General features: G+C 38.0%; 1 protein-coding gene across 4 annotated transcripts in view; it reads left to right on the forward strand.

Moving 5' to 3' along the window:
- Positions 1-9,641: 9,641 nt before the first annotated feature.
- The window catches only part of glceb (glucuronic acid epimerase b), a 65,813-nt gene continuing 54,205 nt past the window's right edge, over positions 9,642-21,249 (forward strand). For 2 of the 4 annotated variants that reach the window (XM_047817592.1, XM_047817591.1), the window contains exon 1: positions 9,642-9,867. The gene's annotated coding sequence lies outside the window, so the exon portion shown is untranslated. The remainder of the gene's footprint in view (positions 9,868-21,249) is intronic. The other 2 variants (XR_007143721.1, XR_007143722.1) reach the window with 1 other exon arrangement.

The raw sequence follows: 21,249 nt of genomic DNA on the forward strand, positions 1-21,249 counted from the left end.
AGGCAGCATGTTAAAGACTGACTACGTTAATGTCAAGTGGAGAGAAAAGGGGAGAAATAGAGCTGATTGCAACCGAAGAACTTCTTGCTTCCTTTCCAACTCCTGCCAAGACTCCAGACTACTCCGTAAGGTAATAAATCGGCTTGCTCCTCTACGTGAGGGCAGAAAAGATCCCTGTGTGATGAGTCATGAAGCGTTTGCGCTTCTTTCCTCACAGCTTTACTGCTGGCTCTGGCTCGGTTCGGCACTCTCCCAGCTTTACTATTAAGTGCTATCATGATGGTGTGATTCACTTTTACACGCAGGCCTGATTCATAACCGGCGTGATATATTTCTCTAAGCGCAAGAGTACCGTGTATCATTCCAGGTGTTGTTTTAATGTGAACATCGCTTGCTCATTGGAGCTTAGAGTGCACAGATACCAGAGTGAAAATGTGTATGATTCTAGCCTTGCGTTACTGCCTCCAATTACACCGTTAATATTTTTGTGGAAAAGATTTAATTGCAAGTGTTCTATTTTTGGACAGTAGATATAAGAGTAGAGCAGGTCTTTTCTTCTACATGACAGCATGACAGATCGTCAAGGCTGAGAATGTAGGCCTGTTCTCCATTGAGAACTGTTACCCTATTTTTCTAAAGACGATGCCACAAAGAACGGGAAACACTTTGAAATGAGGCAACCAAACTGATCCGTGTCCCATTTGTTTAAAAACATAAGAACAAAAGAGGAAAAGAGCATGTTGCATTTAGTGATGGATAAAAAAAACTATACCTTCTGATACATTTAACTGCCTCTTCAAGTTTTTATCCTTATGAGTTTGAAGGTCAGGAACATATATCAAATGTCTTGTGGGCATGAAACTAAACAGGCTTTTTGAGTTTAGATCGTAGACCCTGTTTGTTGCATCTTTTCCAACATCTAGTGTAAGTACAGATTTATTAGATTATCTTGTTACAGCTCTCTACAGATCTGGTTACGGATTGTCAAAGGTTTTGCAGTGAGGGACAATTTTAACTGTGAAATTCATTCTAGAACAGATTTATTTCTTGATCATTAGGCTCGTCTTGTAAATATGTACAATCGTATTCTGTCTATTTATTGGAGCCTTGGAGTTTTTTATTGTCTAACTCTCCAACAGCAAAATGAATTAGTTAAAATTTTAGGAATACGTTTTTTTTTTTGAGGTTTGGATTAAACCCATTCAGTGCAAATGATAAAGTAAATTGGTTTATAACTTTAATAACTCTAGAATAAATATATTACATAAGACTTGATAGTGAGTTATTATTTGTACCACTATAACAAAATAATTAAAAAAATATTAAAAAACACAAACACTTTGCTATGCCTAACCTTGAAAACACTTCAAATGAACCCTAGGTAAAATGAAAAGTCTGTGTACATGTGTGTGTGTGTGTATGTGTATGTGTATGTGTGTGTGTGTGTGTGTGTGTGTGTGTGTGTGTGTGTGTGTGTGTGTGTGTGTGTGTGCCTATGTGAGTGTGACATGAATAAATGTATTTATGACTTATTATATTATTTTATTTATTCCATTTTTTAATTATATACATTACATTATGTATGTGTAACAGATAAGCCACAGTGATGCTATTATCAAGAATTTAGCACTCAGAGCCTGTAAATGTACCTAGTAGCATCTTGGCAGCTGAGTATTTGGTGTAATTAATATTTATAGCTTTATATATATATATTTCAAGGAATATGGATCAGCAGCACTATATGTTTTGATTAAAAAAAAAGTTCTACTGTAGTTATACAGTATCTATTGCCAGATATTTTATAGATATATATTTTATTGTATAGCACATTTAAAAACAGATATCACAAAGCTTGACATAAATATATATCAGGACATAAATGATTCATATTTATATTATAAGAAATGATTCATTGTAAATGTAAGAAACTGATCAAATGAGCAATGTGATCAAAAGTGACAGATGCAATTATTCCTGAATACAACTGGGAAAAAATCCAACAAGAGTTGCAAAAAGAATCAAAGAACATGGCTTTCTTCTTTTCGTGACCTTTTGGAGTTTTTCCACGTGTCATTTTCCAAATAGCCACCTTGATAGAGTAGAGTGAATGTTTTGGAACATGAACATGTGTTTATTTTAATTACCTGTAATAGATGAGCCATGGCAAATGATGTTTCAAACACAAGATTTTGAGATGCAAACGTTAATGTAATAAATATAACCTAATAATGTAATAAAAAAGGACCTCCTGATGGTCCAGCAGCAGGATCCTGCGCTCTCGTTGCCGTGGCCCATTGGATTCCAGGGCAGGGCGCTAACCCAGCCATTCAAGAGTTAACTCTCAGTGCTGGTTCCAAGCCCGGATAAAATGGGAGGGTTACATCAGGAAGGGCATCCGGCATAACAGGAAGGAGCTGAAAGGAAAAAAAAAATTACAATAAAAAAAGTTTTTTCCAGGTAATATACATTTATAGTTCTGTAGTTATAGCGGGTTAAATTGCACTGTAGTGATTTTGTTAAAGTATTAAATATGAAATTCTGGATGAAGTTCCTCTAGAGGATAAAGAAAATGTTATTATATTATTCTTATTCTTATTCTTCTTATTATTATTATTTAACATATACAGACTAATTATAGTTAGCTCCACACAGTATGTTTGCATATACCCTACATTAAGAAAACGTTAAGAAAAGTACTAAAGTGGAGTCCTAGAGTAGCACAAGTGAGTTGTCAGGAATGTTCTCATGAAAGGAAATTTCCAATGGTTGGGTGTTGTTTTATGAATGCTCTAAGCTGACTGGCTTTTCACTAACAAGCTTGCATTATTAACAAGACCGTCAGGGCAAATCTTAACAAGTGCACTGTTGCATGTTCTCATTGGATAACAAGGCTGTTTTTCGTGTCCTCGCTGACACACAGATGTTTTTACCTTCCAGCCAAGATCCTGGTGACACACCTTATGCCTCTCACCTCTGTCTCAGGGGGAAAAGAAGGACTGCATTTGCATGCTTTAGATGCATAGGGCATTTTCCCCCCTTAGCACTACTTGCTGTGAGTAGTGTAAATGAGACAATCCTCTGAGAGAGAGAGAGAGAGAGAGAGAGAGAGAGAGAGAGAGAGAGAGAGAGAGAGAGAGAGAGAGAGCAGGAGGTATTTTTTAGTAGATATTTCTTTGTTGCAATTTACTCCCGCTGGTCCTGATGTTGTTGTCTTCTCTCTCTCCAAGTCTCTTTTTCTCTCTGCAGCCCCCGAGTCAACATGCCAGCCAGACTCCAAGTGCAGGACTGCTTTACATGCAATGGGGATACAAACACATTCTCACCTTCAGCAATAAAACCACACACTCTGCTGTAGCTATAAAATAAATCCCAATAAACTTTCTTGTGCATTTATTCCTTTCAGATCATCTCTACATCACATGCATGCATGCCTGCATTTCCGTTGTTACAGTATAAAACCTGTTCCTATAATACACCCTAACATTAATTACAACCTTTTTTGTCCTATATCCTGTTTGTCCTGTCTCATATTGAATGAGAATGTTCTGTGAAATCGGGAAGATTAGTTAGTAAATATGTATAAATAGAAGGAAGGTTCTATCCAGTTCAGTGAGGCTGTGCTTAGGATGCATTAACAACCATTGTAAGGAGAGCACATGAATCTTTTATAAGCTCAGTGGTCAGAGAGAATGAAAGACAACAAAAGGGTTGCAGCAAACACACGCTGTAACTCGGAAATCAATCAGCCGTGGGTCTCCTCCTGCGCTCTCTCTGCAGTTCTGCAGTCCACAGCAGACAGCCATCACTGGTAAAGACCTTCTAAATACACAGTGTGCACTAAACTAAACCATGACTTCAAAGGGAAAACTCAACCCTGGATCAAATTAGATATGATTACATAACACCAACAATTACTTTTAGATATTTTTTCCACACACACAACATACAACTGCTGCCGTAATAATAAATACCATCCTGTGTTCATCCCAGGATAGTTATCCACAATAACCTTCAACGCACTTATTTCTGTTTGTCTTTACATTTATATGTCTTACATTTATAAGCTGTAATGATTTGTAATTGCATTCTCTGGTTTCACTCAGCTGACATGGCATTACTGAGTTTGAATCTGTCTGTCTCATGCAGTCTCAGGGAGTTTTACCTTGACATTCTTACCACTAGTTTGTTTATTAGGCATTTAAATGTACTGTACACTTTTTTCCAAGCTGCTTTGGGAATATATTTATTGTGAAATGTTGAATTGAAATGCCACAGTAACCTGAAGTCAGGATCGAACCCAAGACTCCTAGCTATGAGGCAGCGATCCTACTTGTTGCATCATAACAATTTGAAGCCATAATTAAAATGAAGTCAGGAAAACAGGCATAGTACAAAACTGTAAAACGTAAAAAAAAAAAAATGACCTAAAAGATAATAATCGTTAATAATCATTTAAACTGCACTTAGCACTAGGATCAAGTCTTCATTAATGATTTAATGTGAGTAAATTTTATGTGAGTGTAGCATAAAAAACAAGCCCTTTCTCATATGCACACTCACTAGACTGTTTCATTTGTGCCCACAATTTTGTTTTGTGACAAAATGTCAGAAGTTATCAGCGCTACACAGATGTTTACCCTTAAATAACTCTATCCAGGGTGAGACCACCTTCGCTCTTCTCCTTTTTTTCCTCTTGTGCAGAGTTGGATATTAAGATATGGACAGTGGTGCATTAAAGAGGCGTCCGGCTCCATCTCAGCGGCGAGAGATTGAGAAACCGCAGCAGCATACAAATAGGCAGGAAGAAATGAACTGGGCATGTTATCTCTCGCAGTCAGTCTCCCTTGATTCAGTCAAACTACAAAGAGCAGAAGACGCAGGAGACCCACACACACAGACACACACACACGCACACACACCCACACAGACTGCGAGAGCGATAGCATCAGCCATCTCACACTGAGTGTTTCCAAACTCTTCTTTCTTGTAATTTCTCTGCAGTGGCAGAGAAGAGAGAGAGAGAGAGAGAGAGAGAGAGAGAGAGAGAGAGAGAGAGAGAGAGAGAGAGAGAGAGAGAGAGAGAGACTGCAGGCTGGGATGTCTTTAGGGGATTAGTACTGAATAGAATATTTTCCATATTCAGTCTGATTTTAAGCAAGGCACTCCTCTGCACTGTGTTTATACTCTCAAAAACTATTCTAATTATGGTAAGGGGTGACAAAAGGAGAGTAGGAGGCAAGCCTGACAGGAAATGATGCAAAGAAAAGACAAAATCATTAGCAACCAGTGAAAACTTAACTCCCAGTTGAACTTTTCTGCATATTGTTCACATACTGTAAAACTCTACAAGATGCAAATCATATGTTTTTTTTTTGTTTGGTTTCTTTTGTGATTGTAGATGCAGGTGTATTTTTAGCAATGATGCCACATGGAATATATTCTGACTGCTTGAGAAGAAGTGTGCTGTCAGGCAGGAGAAGCTGGACAGTGATAAAAAGATTCCCTTGCCTAATGAGGACACAGTGTTTTCTAGCGTTGGCTCTAGAAAACGACTGCCAGGACACGGGATTAGATTCTTTTTTTTTCTCCCAGCATGTTTTTTTTTTTCTTCTGATATGTTTTGTTTTCTCTTCCAACATGAGCCAGATCAGTTCAAATAGAAACAGGTATTGGCAAAGAAAAAAGAAAGAGTGGGAGCGAAATCACAGCCATTTTTCAATTCGAGCAGGTTGACGTGATGTTGCTGTAAAAGCGATGAGGGTCGCAGGGTGGTCGGTGTTATCTTTATCACGGAGACATGTGCTAATGAGACAGTGCATGGCCATAATGTATGTCTGGTGTCAAAATCTCAGAGAGCAGACACCTCCGAGTAAGCTAGAGGCATTTTAGAGCCAACAAAAATATTGGCACCTCTCATGAATGGGCAGAGCTTAGAGTGAGTTAAATATTCAACACTTTGAGGAACTATTCACCTTTATACGAACAGAAATCGTATGAATATACGTTACAGTATTTACCCAAAAATATAGATAAAAAAATAATAATAATAATTTAAGACAATATTTAACTCAAGACACAATTTTGGTCAAAATATCGTTGTAATAAAATATCAAACTTAACAGAAAACAGAAACGAAATTCACAGTATTACGTGATAAACTCCAGGTAGCCACATAGAACAACACATCATGTCATATAACATCTTTGAAATAATGTAGCTCATATGTTTGATGAAATACAAGCTATTTAGAGACAGTAAATGCAACCCGAGTTGCTTGATTTAACATTATGCATTGCTCAGCTGCAGCATGATTAGATAATTATTCTTAATCCATTCTCCTTAGGCACAATAATGCACTTTTATTTTCTTTCTAATAAAGCATTAATCGTGAAACAGAAAAAAAATAATATTAAAAAAACATACAAACATATTTCTGCATGTTCCAGCTCACAATATGACTTTGTTGTGTGAATTCTTTTTCTTTTATATTTTCATGATCATTTGTATGAATGATGCCAATAATACAGTACAAGGTTTACTGTAACCATACCTTTAGTAATAGCATGAAAATAGACTGGATTTTAATTTGCTTGGTAAATATTAAAGTGATTTTCTTTGACCATAAACAGAAAATGAAAAGAAAAACCCCAAACAAACAAAAATCTTTTTCCTCTGCTTAATTAGTACTTGTGGCATTAACTCAATGCCCCTGTTTTTTTATTCCCTGGCATTCATTTAGCATCTTCTAGTCCCTAGAAGAGCTGCTGGCTGTGTTCAAATGCTGTTTTATTTCACTGAATTAATCTTGGATGTAGAGTCATATTCTGATTACATTTATTTATTTGGCTTTTTTTTTGCTGAGTGACGTTTTATTTTGTTAATTCTACACATGCTGCTTTTTTAAGTCTGGGGACATTCAGAACTGTGTATAAGTAGCTTGTTTATCTGTTCATAGTTGTAAACGTTGTAAACTAGTTGTAACTCAGTGTCGTCTGATAGAAGTAAGAAGATTTCTATCCATCCATCCATCCATCCATCCATCCATCCATTTTCTGTACAGCTTTTACGCCTGGAGACAATCCTAGGGGACAAGGTGGGGGCATCCTGGAAGAGAATGTGGTACAATAGTGATTAAGGTGTTGAACTAAAGATTAGAAGGTTGTGAGTTTGAGCCCCAGGTCCACCACACAGCCACCAAGCAAGGCCCTTAAGCAAGGCCCTTAGCCCTCACTTGCTCAGATGTATAAAATGAGATAAAATGTATGTCGCTTTGGATAAGGGAGTCGGCCAAATGCGGTAAATGTAATCCTGAATGCCAACCCATCGCAGACTCACACATTACGGACAATTTAAAACTTACATCTTTATCTTTGGACTAGGGGAAGAAACCAGAAAAAACAGGAAGGACATGCTAACTACATGCATGAAGGTCAGAGCCAGAAATCAAACCCTAACCCCAGAGTACCACTTGTGCCTAAACCACTGTGCCACCTGAATACTGAAGATACTTAAAATGAAAATAACTTTCAGAATTATTAAATACCTTTACAGATTTAATAATCTATGGGTTGAAGTAGATCTAATAAAAGGAATTACTGAGGGCAAAAATTTTACTTCTAGTTCCAAATTCATTTAAGTCTGATCTTCTGGAACAGAAAATCAGTGAAGGCTGCTATTGACCTTCGCTTTCTCTTTCCATCCTTCTTCTTCCACATCGCTTTTAAATGAGTAAAGACTAACTCATGGTCCCAGGCACATCATAGCTGACCACCAAATCAGCTATTACACCAAACTGTTTATTATAATAATATCCACTTTATATGCCATTAACCATTTTTTTTTTGCTATCTGACAAAACGTCAAGATATCAAGATCAACCTTTGGTGCCAACTTTTAGACAGGTTTACACACATAGTCAGTTTTCTGCATAACTTTTGGTTCTGCTCTGTATAAATTGTTTGCAAAATCATTATTGCTGTCATGCTGACAAAAATGGTTAAAATTACTGTCAAGTGAAAATTTTTAAAACATTCAACAACAAAAAGACACTAAATGTAATGTAAAAAAAAAACAAAACTTAAAAAACTTAACTTTAATACTTAAAAAAAAACTTAATGCCAGTATTATAGTTACAATATTAGAACAGTTTTAATTTATTAGAGTATGAGACTTTGGCTTATACAGTATGTAGTCATGTTTGGATCTTTGTGTAAAAAATTGCACATTCCAGATGGTGAGCTAGTAAATTTCACACTCTCTGGTTACTTGTTAGAAGATACACCGCATCAAAGAAACCAGAAAGAGGAGTGTGGGTTTTTTCCCTTTCTGTATAAAAAACAAACATTGCAAGACATTTCTTGCAATTATGCCGGATGAGAACTGAAACACAGCTCATTTTTCATGTGTAAACTTCACTGTGAGCCTCATCAATGTGTCATTGTGTCAAACCACCAAAGCTGAATATTATTCACTGTTTCTCACATAATCTTACATCCTCTGATTTGCAAATTTTCAAAAAAGCGAACACATTTTAATTTCCTCTTAAACAGAACTTGTGATTAGTTTCCATATCTATAACTGACTTCCCAAAACATTTCTCCTTGAATACGACATGGCTAATTATTTTTGTTTTTGCATTGTCTGAAACATTTGCATATCCTGCTCACTTGTATGAAAGAGGCCACATTTAATAAGTAAGAATAAATACAGCACACCCTGAATTGTTTTATTCCACTTACACAACATCACTTATTATTTATCAATTAATTTATTAATTTATGTATTTATTAATTAATGATTTTTTATTTGTCTATCTATTTATTTATTTATTTGGACAGTCTGCAAGTGAATTATTTGTTACTATATAAACCATGATAGATAAGAATGATATATATTTATAGTTAATTGATCATTATGAAAATTTTAATTGTAAAAATGATGTAAAATCAGTCATTTCTGGCATTTTCTTCCTTCCTTCCTTCCTTTCTTTCTTTCTTTCTTTCTTTGTTTACTTATTTATTTTCCTTTAATCTAATTTTACATTTTCAAAGAATTTTAAACATTTTATCAAGAAAGATATCTATCTATCTATCTATCTATCTATCTATCTATCTATCTATCTATCTATCTGTCTATCTATCTATCTATCTATCTATCTATCTATCTATCTATCTATCTATCTATCTATCTATCTATCTATCTATCTATCTATCTATCTATCTATCGATGCTATTTATTTATTTATTTATTTATTTATTTATTTATTTATTTATTTATTCCTTTCAACTAATTTTACATTTTATCAAAAGAATTTGGGTCAGAATGCTTACATAGTAATATTTACATGTGTTTAAATTAAACGGATATTTTTGACTATTTATTTATTTATTTATTTATTTATTTATTTATTTATTTATTTATTTATTTACTTACTTGTATTTGCTTGAATTACCTAAAAGTTTACAATTCTCCATACGTCTACAATCTGCTAGTCCATACAAACAGCAGCGGCAATTCGATTGGCTGTCTCTGACGTCAATCACAAAACCTACCCAATCCTAGCACGGGAACAACCGCCTTTCCTAGATGAATCCGTAAAAAACATCTCGTCGTCCGATTGGACGCTTAGATCTCGTAGTGTCTCGCGGTATTTGTGAGTGTGTTCCTCTTCTTTGCAACGCTACATCAAGCTGTGTGTTCATTCCGGTGTTGTTGGCTGAAGCAGAACGGACGTCTCCCCTCTCTCTCTCTCTCTCTCTCTCTCTCTCTCCCTCTCTCTCTCTCTCTTTCTCTCTCCCTCTCTACCTCTCTCCCAGTGAAGCCTGCTGCTGGTTCATCTGTCTGTAGACGTGACCCTGCTGTTAGCTGGTGAGTAAACAGGGTATAATGGGGAGGTTTTAGGGCATTTAGTATGAACTCTAATGCTAACATGTCGACACTGTGTTGCTTTGGAGTTGTAGAGCTCTGGGATATGATCCTGTCTTTAATGTGTGTGTGTCTGCAACTTATACTGCAAGTGTTCAGCTTTAAATGCAGTCAAAGTCAAGGTGGTTTAAAGACATATAAATATCAGAGTGGAGTTTGTCCTTGTGAACTGATCAGTGATCAGTGATCTTACTGGGTTCAACTTCTCAGTTTGCTTGGAAACATTTCTGTCTTTTTAGCACACAGCTTTATCATCCAGAGTGACTTATAACTTATTGTAAGAGGAATTGGGGGTTATTAAAAGGGTCCTCGATCAGTGACCCAGCAGCTTGGTGGACTTGGGATTCGAACTCATGACCTTCCAGTCAGTAGTCTGACAAAACAAGAAGATTTTATTGTCATTTCAACCGTTTATTGCTGTTGCAGTAAACGGTGGAATGAGACGACGTTTCTCCAGGATCGTCGTGCTACGTAGAACAAAGACGGAGATAAGGACTTAGTAAGTTAGTCCTTGATACATAAAGTGCATCTGTGCGACCTGTTGTAAACAGTGCAGGACAAAAGACAGAAAGATAGTGCAGGACAAGACAAATAAGACAGACAAGACAGTGCAGGACAAAAGACAGACAAGACAGTGCAGGAAAGACAAGACAGCACAGGACAGACAAGACAATATGCAAAAACAGCACAGACCAGTGTAAATACTGTATGTTTAAATAATATTGCGTGTGCAGAAATACTGGAATAAACACATTAGTATTATAGCAGCAGTTACATGAGATAACGTAAAGTATTCTGCAAAACAGCAATCGACTGAATTGTGAGACAGCATGTGCAAAGAGCAAAAACAGTGTGCATAACAGCATGTAAACAGTTTAATGGATGTATAATAGAAGAGTGTGTATTTGGTGTAGGTCTGTGCAGACCATACAGTTGATGTGTGTGTATGTGTGTGTGTTCAGTTATTAAGGAGTCTGATGGCACCTTAACCACTAGACAGCAGACAAACCCCAGTACATGCACACTAACCCTAGACAAGCCAGTGGTGACAGTTAACAGAATAATTCTTATTTTGCAATGTGTGTGTTTGTACACAAGCCTGTAAAGACATCCTTGTGTATGCAACAGGCGTGAAAATCTATCCAGTATTATTATATATTTTTTCCTTTCCTTTCTCTGACTCAGGATTTTGTAGTAATAATGATCGATTGCCATGCGAGATGAGATGAGTGAGCTGTGTGATCTGGGAATAAACCACAGTGTGGAGGTTGTCATCAGAGTTGAGATATATCCATGCCTTCTACATACGTATGGTGTAATAAGGTGTAATGCAATATAGCATGACTTAAGGAGCGAGTATGTGGATTAGTGGGAAGCATCTTTGCCTCACGGATTCAGGGTTCAATTCCTGTCTCTGCTCTTTGCAGGAAGTTTGCACACTTTCGGTTTCCTCCTGCTACTACTGTACAGCTTCATCTCCTAGTACAAAGACATGCCGGTTGATTGTGTGTGTGTGTCTGTGTGTGTCTGTGTGTGTGTGTGTGTGTGTGTGTGTGTGTGTGTGTGTGTGTGTGTGTGTGTGTGTGTGTGTGTGTGTCTGTATGTGTGTGTGTGTGAGATTGTGTCCTGTAACCGCTTGGCACCTCGTCCTGGGTTTTCTGCACCATGTCTCCAAAGTCCTTTGAGAGAGACTTCAGGTTCCATGCGACCCTGTGTAGGATAAACAGGACAGAAAATTGACGGGTGGCTTCACAAGTTGCGTTCTGATCATTAGTAGGTCACATGACCATAACATGCATGTATGCTGTATCTGTGCACAAAACCGTTCAGCTTATCTAAACCCAGAGAAAGGTTTGCTTCTCTGACAGTTTTAAACAGCATCTGTTTTTTTTTTTTTCTCCCCTCCTCTTCTTTTTCTGCATTTTAAATTCAGCCATTCTGAATTTAAGAAAAAGTGAAAAAACCTCTCTTTTTCCTACAGACAGAATCATTTGAGAGTGACATTCCCACAAAATTTCTTTTCACTATCTATCACTTTGTCATTATAAGATGAATTAGAGCATGGCTGTGAGGAAAAGAGACGCTTTGACTCGCGCATAATTATTATTATTTTTAATCTGTTTATTGTCTTTTTATTTTTTTGTTGTATTAAAGTCAGTGGTGAGGTAAGTGTCTGATCTTACATAGGTATACGTTTGACATCGTAATAGTGATTTTGCATTTTCATCGGGGAGTACAATGCTGTTTCAACTTGATTTAGATAAAACAACAACAAAAACCCGAATCTGATATTAATAAATCTTTGCTCTTCTGATTTAGTATCTAAATGTACTAGTAAATTTCATGTTGTATTGATGTAGACTTCATTGTATGACCACAGTTCAAGAAAAAGTATGACTTGGTACTTTTTAATTCAGAGAATTGTGCAGAGCTGATTTGTCCTGAACGATGCAATAAAGGTCGATGCGGTTTACATTAGACAAGCCACAAATATATAAATGCCTCTCCCTTATTAGAAGAAAAAGAAAAGGGGGGAAAAACGGAAGAACGCCGGCGGCAAATCAGCAGCTAAACCCCGCCTTTCTCCAGCTGTAATGTAACCTGCTCTGCATAGCGATCAGACCATTTCACATAGAGTTTGGCACGTTATCATCTCAGTGAATGAATTATTGACACCGTGTCCTTACCTTCCAGATCTGCTTTAAATAAAAAAAAAAGTCCAAACCTCAGCTAGCTTTAGGTTTAAAGGGATTTAAAGATCTGCCCTATTTTTTTTATTAATGCTTGTAATGATTACAGATTATAAACACAGTCCAGGTTCTTATTTACGACCCCACAGACGAGCAGGAAACAGGTGATCAGGTTGATCTAGAAGCAAAGGGAGGATTTCTAATGCTGGAAATTCTACTGCAAATGTAACGTGTAACCATATTGAGAGCTAAAATTGTCCTGTGTTACTGAGAGGCACATTTGTTGTCAGTGAGACACGTCTCAGCCCCGGATATCTTCTAGCTCACGGGTTATAAATGTTTCTGTGTTGATGAATTTCCCTTAAGAGAAGCACCGTTAAACATATGTTCCTGCACTGTTAAGCTTTTAACGACACTAGAAAATGCTTTTATTCCAAAAATACGGGTTTAGGAGTCTTTCAAAAGTTTGCACCAAAGAAAATCTTAGGGTTTTAATTGAGAATTAAAGTGAAGTAGCCGTTATAGCTGCTGTCGACACAGCAGTAATACTGTTAGACGCCATTGATGTGTTACTGTAAACATCACTTCAATATCTCACTGTACTTCCTGTGCTCCTGCTGGGAAAATGTCTGTTGTTGCTCGAATGGCATTGAAAGTACAATAAACAATAATCTATAAGAGACGAGCTGCATGTAGTTCCAGCTATCCGGTATATATTAATGCCGTATTTAGATACGTTGCTAAACTCCATATGATCTGATGTACTGTAGGCAGCTAATAAAATCTACTGGGTTTTATATGAAATGAACAATTTGACATTTTTACTTTTATATTTAAACAATTCTCAATATCCATGTCATCAAACTCACCATGCAGTAGTCAGTCAATTCAGTTACAGGGCCAAGTTCTCTTCATGATATTGATCATTCTTTATACAGTTCTATAAATATAATATATACAATAACCGCGAATGGGATTCTGAAAATGTTTTATTTATTTATTTTCATTAAGATTTTCTTTCTTTCTTGCAAATATTTTTTAAATAAAAAAAAAAAAAAAACTACATTGTTTTTGTAGACATTGAGCACCACTGAACTTTTATACATCTTATGAAATTGGGATGGAAAATTTTAGTCCTGTTACCAACTTCTAGGTCGGTTAGTTGGTAAGTTATAAATGAACAGGGATGTAGCTTTATACTAAAATGACTGGAAATTGTGAAACGCCGAGTGACACACAGCGACAAGTGATAATAGGACGTTCGGTCGTCTGGAGTGGATTTTTTTTTTTTTTTTTTTTTTTTTTGTTACGGTCGAATCTCAGAGCTGGAGATAAGCGCATTCCTCCTATGTTTTTTTCTCTCTTAGTCACGTGTGTGTATCACGATGTACGGTGAAGGACAACTTTAATAAAGCGAAGGCAGAACAGGCTAAGAAAACTAGCGCTTCAAAACCAGCAGCTTTTCATACAGTTATAAAAGCAGGGGAAAAAAGCAGGAAGTTATGTAATGTAGTGTTAGCTGAATTTCTCAAACCCATTGATTCGCACACTCTGATTTAATAAGTGACGTGTTGACAGCTGCGCATCCAGGAATGCATAATATCTTGTGCTTCATCTGACTCATTCCTGTGCTTCTGAGTGGACATGTTGGAATCTTAATCACTCAGCAGTTCACGCAGCGCCGAAGAAACTGAACTTATGCAGGTTTTTAGTTCTCTCCTTCAACTCTAATGTGCAAGGTTCAGAGTTTGTCCTTTTCGTTTTGCACTGGAGCGAAGATGCTAATGTCTGTCATAAAGGAGCGTTATAGCCTCCAGTTTAGCACTGTGTAGAGTGTATGGCTGGATCAGCGATCACACACACACGCATGCACACATTCCTCGAAAAACTCCCATAAGCTTTTTCATTTCGTTTGTAGATTAGATTCATAAAACTGAAATATGTCTGTGCTTTTAAAATATTATATCTTAATCTGTGTGTCTCTGTGTTTGTGTGTCTCTGTGTTTGTCTGTGTGTCTCTGTGTTTGTCTGTGTGTCTCTGTGTTTGTCTGTGTGTCTCTGTGTTTGTCTGTGTGTCTCTGTGTTTGTCTGTGTGTCTCTGTGTTTGTCTGTGTGTCTCTGTGTTTGTCTGTGTGTCTCTGTGTTTGTCTGTGTGTCTCTGTGTTTGTCTGTGTGTCTCTGTGTTTGTCTGTGTGTCTCTGTGTTTGTCTGTGTGTCTCTGTGTTTGTCTGTGTGTCTCTGTGTTTGTCTGTGTGTCTCTGTGTTTGTCTGTGTGTCTCTGTGTTTGCGTGTCTGCGTGTGTCTCTGTGTTTGTGTGTCTGCGTGTGTCTCTGTGTTTGCGTGTCTGCGTGTCTCTCTGTGTTTGTGTGTCTGCGTGTCTCTCTGTGTTTGTGTGTCTGCGTGTCTCTCTGTGTCTGCGTGTCTCTCTGTGTTTGTGTGTCTGCGTGTCTCTCTGTGTTTGTGTGTCTGCGTGTCTCTCTGTGTCTGCGTGTCTCTCTGTGTCTGTGTGTCTGTCTCTGTGTGTCTGTGTCTCTCTCTGTGTCTCTGCGTGTCTGTCTGTCTGTCTGTGTCTCTGTCTGTCTGTCTGTGTCTCTGTCTGTCTGTCTGTGTCTCTGTCTGTCTGTCTGTCTGTGTCTCTGTCTGTCTGTCTGTCTGTGTCTCTGTCTGTCTGTCTGTCTGTGTCTCTGTCTGTCTGTCTGTGTCTCTGTCTGTCTGTCTGTCTGTGTCTCTGTCTGTCTGTCTGTGTCTCTGTCTGTCTGTCTGTGTCTCTGTCTGTCTGTGTGTCTGTCTGGCCTAGTGTTTAAGGTGATGGATCACCAATTGGACGGTTGTGCATTTGAATCCCAAGTTCACCAAATCTGCCACTGCTGGATCCCTGAGCAAAGCCCTAACCCTCAATTGTTGTGTTAAATATTGTTTTATTTTAAATTCAGATTCGTTTATTATATTTTTAATGTTTCTAATGAAGCTAGAAAAAGCTGATTGAACAGATGACGCTGTAGAGTAAAATAACATGGAGGAAACTGACTAAGATTTGAATTGTTTATCTGATTGATTCATTATTATTTTATATATATATATATATATATATATATATATATATGTAGTGGTTTTAAAGCGGTAGTATTTCTGTACTCGTGAAGTCTCCTAAGCGATCGTTGGGCTTTAATAAGCTCTTATCGTGTGGGTTGTTGCTGTGCTCCTGCTACTGTCTTGCGACAGAAACAGATGGTCAGCGCAGGCTGCTCCTCTTTAGCCGGTGACGACAAAATCTACTTTTCCTGCTTCTTAGAGGCTCCATAGAGGTGACTGTGGGTTAATTAGCTCTAAATATCTCTGAAGAAACTGCAGCTCGCTTAGAAAATCCAGCCCAACTTCCTGAATGTTTACCAGTCATTTGTAGCTAATCTGAAGTTTTTGCCTTGGGAACCTTTAGCCCAGGGTTTAATTGCTGCTTGTACGAGAAATGAACCTCTTCAGTGTTGCACAGAGTATTTTTTTTTATTTTTTTTTTAGGTTTTCTGAACGAATTAGTATAGGAGACTACTTCAGACTAATTTAATGAGGAAGTTTGCCACAGAGAAAATGTGAGTAATCCAGACAGATTTCATCTTCACTAAGAGCTTTATGGAATTTGGAGAGGATCCCAGGAGCATGTGTGAAACGGGAATAGTACCAGGATGAGAATACACTCCAGTCCCTCACAGGGCAGCATGCATGTGTACATCAATTGTAATGCATAAATATAATATAAATAATGATATATTGTTTTCATTTTCTACTCTTTTAATGAAATTTATTATTCTTTTTTCCTATTAGACCAGTTGTTTGTGCTATTTGCCATAATGTTACCATTTTTGCTCATAAAAAAAAAAAAAAAAGCTTTATTGTAGTAATGGGCGATATAAACGATATACGATATAAACGATACAAAATTGGCCTACGATAGAGATTTTAATTCTATTGCACTATCGCGATAATGCATGTTGATGACACAATCTACCCGCGAAATTTAGAGCCACGAGCTGCAGCCGGCTGCAACGAATCATCATATTCGTCATCTTGAATAAACATGGCTGAAAGCGTCAGCGAAACAGAGGAGCTCGTGAAAAAGACCGGTGCATCATCTATTATTGGTTTGGATTTAAGTCCGACGAGCAGCAAAAAAATATACTCTAAAAATATACCTAATACTGGAAGTATATCCCTAATTCAGTGTCCATTCCTTTATTAACAAGACACCGGTTTTAATTTCATTAGGAGAACAAAATGCTTAAAAGCAAATGCGTTACCTCGGCTGCAGGTTTGAAATATGCTTTTATTTAAAGTATCTGTGCATTTACACAGAATAATTTTCTTTGCCTAATTAATACTGGAAGTATTTTCAGTACAGTGTTTGTTCCTTAACTAAAAAGACACCAGTTTTTATGTTCTCTGCAACTTGGGTGGCGTTTAAGAACCAAGGACTTGAACTAAGTATAGTGCCTTTTAGAAGGAAAGACTTTTTATTTATCTGCAACATTTTGTTGTATAATTACAGTTTTGCTTTTGCACAATAAATGTTCTCAAAACGACATGTTTTTCTTTATTTCTTAAAAAAAAATAAATACATTTAGCAGTTTGGCTTTCCTAAGGTCTGTGTAACCTGTTCTGAAATGGTTCTATTATAATTTATATATTGCAATATATATCGTTATCGCAAGAGGCTGCAATGTATATCGCAATATGGATTTTAGGCCATATCGCCCATCCCTAATTTATTGTTTAAAATCATCATCAATTATTTTTCATAATGGGGAAAAAAAAAATCACAATTCCCCCCTTCTGGCCCAGCCCTACACTGGCATGTTTGTGGGAGTTGGGAGGAAACCGGAGACCCCAGAGGAAACCCGTACAGAACACGTTCACAGACAGTACACCGAGTTCAGGATGGACTCTGGGTCTCTTGAGACGTGAGGCTGTGACGTTCCACCCTCCAGCCAGTTTTTCTCCTCCTAAATCATACTTAATGCATATGTTCTCTGCAGAAATGACTCATCCCGATACTCTCTGCAGAAATGTACTGATCTCGGACTGATCCTTTTCAAAGGTGTAATTAAACAGTGCACTTTCCTAAGATAAACCTCTCTGTAATACGGCAATATCACCCTCCTTTATCAGCTTTTATTACTGCTGTGCAGCCCCATGGAGCAATTTGATTTAAAAGATATTCCGCAGCGCTCGTTGTGGATGAAGGTGCTTTGGGATTTCTAGCTTCTGATTTTATCTGTCTTGAACTTGGGCTCATGGCGAGGAAGCAAGGAGACAGGAAGGAGACTAAACTGGCCTGCAGTCATTGATTGCCACGAAAGGCCACAGGCACCACATACACCACTATAATCATTATCTTATCCATGTGTTTGTTATGATGCAAGTTTCTACTAAGAAAGCATGATACATGCTCTTTCCTGCCCATATACGGACTGCATGCGTGATGCTATTTGGAAAGCCGTCAAGCGCAGACGTGGAACCTTTACCCAGCGGCAGTCGGTCTGTGAGGATCCGTATTCGTCGCCGTGCTGTCCTTCAGTGCTCTTGTTTGTTGCTATTTCTGCCCTGGTTCTTTTCTGACTTCTCGACTCAATATAAGGGCTGCTGTGTGCAATTCCCAGCACCGTATCACCAAGCCAAGGCCTCCTGCAGGCACTAATAATGGTCAAATGCGGGAAGCCGGTTTCGCTCCGGCTCCTAGCTGGACACTTCCTGGAGCCCTTGGACACAGAATCCGCTCTGGTAATTCGGAGCACTTGGATGCCCTCGATGAGCGGTGAGCCAGCCAAAGAGCAGCACCGCCCGGCTCTCGGCCAACACCGCTAATCCACTGCCGCTGCTCTTTCGCCTTGACACAGTGGTGTTTAAAGAAAACACGATGAAGAACCCGCTGTATTCTAGCGGGGACATGGAGTACTATGTATGTAAAAGGGCGCTAATGGATTTCAGGCGTCCGAGATCAATAAAACCTGGAGACAGCGCAGGTTTATGGCGTCCTTGTAATCAATATGCAAGCTGTGTTGAAGGTTTTTCGGAAACATGGAACCAGCGAGTTTTTTTTTTTTTGGTTGATTGCTGCTTCTCACCTCACTAATCGTGTGTGTGTGCATTTATGTCTCCTGTTGTTGTATGGTGCCCTCCAGACAGTGACCCAATGCTTCCGCACTGTAGTCTTGAACTTCATATTTACACCAGTACTTGCTTTTGTTTACTAAGCCTTTGTTTAATTGCCCCCTATTAGCACACAAGAATCATCAGCAAATCCTTCAGACAAGAAACTTGATTAAGGCTTAATTGTACAGCATCACACAGTATGATACTGTAACCAGATGACTGTTACGGCTTCTGATGTAGGCTTGTGCATTTTCTTTTTATTATTTTTATTTGCTCTTCCCCCACAACATTTCCACTGTTTATCTGCTTCTTATTCACCGGTTTGAAAACACGCAGGGGGAAAAAAGCAGCATATTTAATCTCTGTAATTTTCATTAACATGATTTGAAAATTGTCTGGATTTGTAGATTTATACAAACCTTATTCCATAATAAATAAAATCAGTAGCTAATTGATGTTACCTGTACATTTGCTTGTCTGCCATTGGGACATTGTGAGATGTGGTAGCTCAGTGGTTAAGGTGTTTGACTGCTGATTGGAAGGTCATCGGTTCGAATCCCAGCTAGTCTCACCAAGTTGCCACCGCAGGACCCCTGAGCAAGGCCCTTAACTCTCAATTGCTCAGGTGTATAAACTGAAATAAAAAAAAAAAAGTAAGTCACTCTGGATAAGAGTCTATCAGTTTGTCAGAGATGTATTTGATATATTTATTTTTCACAGTTTAGAGAAGGAGGTGAGGCTTCAATTCAGAGCCATTTTAATATTCAGAAATTATTCCAGGTTCTTGTGTGGATCGGTTAATTTTGTACTGTAGAGTGGACAGAGTCCGGTCTGCTCTTTTTGGGCTATATTTGGATTGAGATGTTAGTATATTCCTTTAAGGATAATGCATCATTTCATTCATCTGCGTTTGACTCCACTCCAGTAGGTTTAACCCGACTGTCACGTCTGTTCAAAATGCAAAGAAAATATTTCTTGTTTAGAAAAGGTTGTTGTGGGTTTTTATGATTGGCTTTTTTTTTTCTTTCTTTCTTCTTTTTAAACTCTGGAGTACGACTTTACACGAAGGATCTAAAATCTATAAACTCTAGCACCGGACTCTTCCAGATGTCACTTTAATGCCCTTTTTCGAGTGTGTATTGGTGGCTCTGGCTGCTGATCTGAGAATCTTAACACAGAGCTCTTTCTGTTTAGTGCTGTGGCCTTGGGCACCGCTTTCTCAAAGCTCCTGGGTGATTCTCAAGAACTCCGAGTAATGTCAAGATCTAAATACCTCAAATTGAACTTCTTTTTCCCCCAAGCACAGTTTTTTCTTTAACGCAAAACCCTGCTATAATTAAAACAACTTTAAAACGCCACCAAAACAAAACCGACTTTAACTCTTGGTTTTAACGGATCAGTTTCCGGAAGCCGTACAGAATACTACAAGTGTTTGTATTACACGTTCATCAAACGTCGAAAGGCCGTGTAGAGTCACTGTGGAGTGTCTAAGTTTCCTTGTAAACTACTTGGCCCTCAATGTGGCAGCAAGTTTCTGCAGTTTTTTATTTATTTATTTTTTACTTTACTGTATGACATTTAGTATGGACAGCAAAGTAAGAATTTCATTGTGCAGGGAAACATGCTTCTGTCTGTGCATATGACAAACACTTTGAACTTGAACAACCGATAACGTATCGGTCCAACACTGAACGAGCTTTATCGAACTTTTGTATAGCTGGTGAAGTCCCTCGTGATAGACTGCGGTGAAGGGGAAATTAGTCAGGAACCGCTGGCCATTTGGAAAGTTTTCTTTGCTGTAGCACCATTTTCTTCTCACTCGTTGCTACTTCCGATAAGTTTCTAAAAGCTACTAAAGTTTACATTAGATTGGATAGCAAAGAGCAGCTAGCTTATCCATCTGTGGTGGAGTCTCACACAAGTTTGGTATTTGGGAATTTTAGAGATTTATTTAAAAGTAAATGCAAAGCAAAGGAGAAAAATAATCTTTTTTTTTTACTATTTAAAATGAATATAATCACACAGTTGTTAATTTAATCGACGTGTATGCGATTGGACATCATGGCAGTGTAAGATCATGTGGGTGTGATTCAGTTGGGCAACGGAGGCTGAACATTTACGGCTCTGGCTTACTGATCAGGAGGTCTGGGGTTTAAACCACCGCACCAATGGGCTTCCACTGTTGGGCCCTTTAGCAAGGCCTTTAACCCTCTCTGTAACATGATTGACCCTGTGCTTTGACCCCTGTGCTTCCTAACAAGCTGGGATATGTGAAGAGTTTCTGTGACGGCTAAAGGCTTCTGCTTCTTCCTGCAATTGTGAAACAGAGATTGTGCGTGTTGGGTGTAAAATCTCTCCCCGAGGCTCTCAAACACTCAGTATTTCATAAGTTCATGTCTTGTGTTGTCGAGTTAGATCAGGCAAACTTTTCTTTTACAACGGATCGTGTATAAAAACAGATTTACGCTCCTCATTGCTGGAAAATGGTGAG

The sequence above is a fragment of the Tachysurus fulvidraco genome, chromosome 1 (genome assembly GCF_022655615.1).
Source record: "Tachysurus fulvidraco isolate hzauxx_2018 chromosome 1, HZAU_PFXX_2.0, whole genome shotgun sequence".
NCBI classification, from domain to species: domain Eukaryota; kingdom Metazoa; phylum Chordata; class Actinopteri; order Siluriformes; family Bagridae; genus Tachysurus; species Tachysurus fulvidraco.